General features: G+C 73.4%; 1 protein-coding gene and 1 long non-coding RNA gene across 5 annotated transcripts in view; both read right to left on the bottom strand.

Moving 5' to 3' along the window:
- The window catches only part of LOC117885639, a 39,599-nt gene extending 39,332 nt beyond the window's left edge, over positions 1 to 267 (bottom strand). Inside the window, exon 1 of the long non-coding RNA XR_004647805.1 lies at positions 135 to 267. This is a non-coding gene — a long non-coding RNA (uncharacterized LOC117885639). The remainder of the gene's footprint in view (positions 1 to 134) is intronic.
- DLGAP4 (DLG associated protein 4) overlaps positions 1 to 556 on the bottom strand; it is a 104,713-nt gene that overhangs the window by 49,725 nt on the left and 54,432 nt on the right. The gene's annotated exons all lie outside the window — the stretch shown is intronic.

The following is a 556-nucleotide window of genomic DNA, read 5'->3' as shown; positions in this document are numbered from 1 at the left end:
ACCCCCACCCCGCACGCCCAGGGTCTGAGGGGAGGGGATACGCCCCCCACCCCACCCCGCACGCCCAGGGTCTGAGGGGAGGGGATACGCTCCCCCCCACGCAGAGGCCGGAGGGGACCCACACGCGCTCTCACCCGCGGTCCGCAGGGCCGGAGCGGGGCTGGCTGCGCTCCGCGACGGTCGAACAGGAGCGAGAGGCGGGGCCGGGAGGAGCCGGGGGCGGCCTCCGATCCCCTCCCCGCTCGGGCGCTCGCTCCCCGGAGGCGCCCCGGGCGTGTGTGTGGAAAGCAGCGAACACGCTGCCGCCCGCGGGTCTGCCGGAGATCGCGGGGCCGAAGCGGCACCGGGGCCGAACCAGGCAGCCCACCCCCGGCGGGCGGGGCGCCGCTCACCTCGTTTTGCGGCCTGCTGCAAACACCCTCCCCGAGCCCCGGCCGGAAAGCGCGGAAGGGGAGAGGGTGCGAATATGAGCCCGGGAGAGAGAGTGGAGGGAGAGGGAGAAGAGAAGAAATCGCACACACTTTTTTTTTTTTTTTTGGGGGGGGGGGGGGGGGGG

Source organism: Trachemys scripta, chromosome 12 (assembly GCF_013100865.1).
Source record: "Trachemys scripta elegans isolate TJP31775 chromosome 12, CAS_Tse_1.0, whole genome shotgun sequence".
NCBI classification, from domain to species: Eukaryota; Metazoa; Chordata; order Testudines; family Emydidae; genus Trachemys; species Trachemys scripta.
The sequence above is the reverse complement of the archived record's forward strand: the minus strand, read 5'-3'. Positions and strand labels throughout refer to the sequence as shown.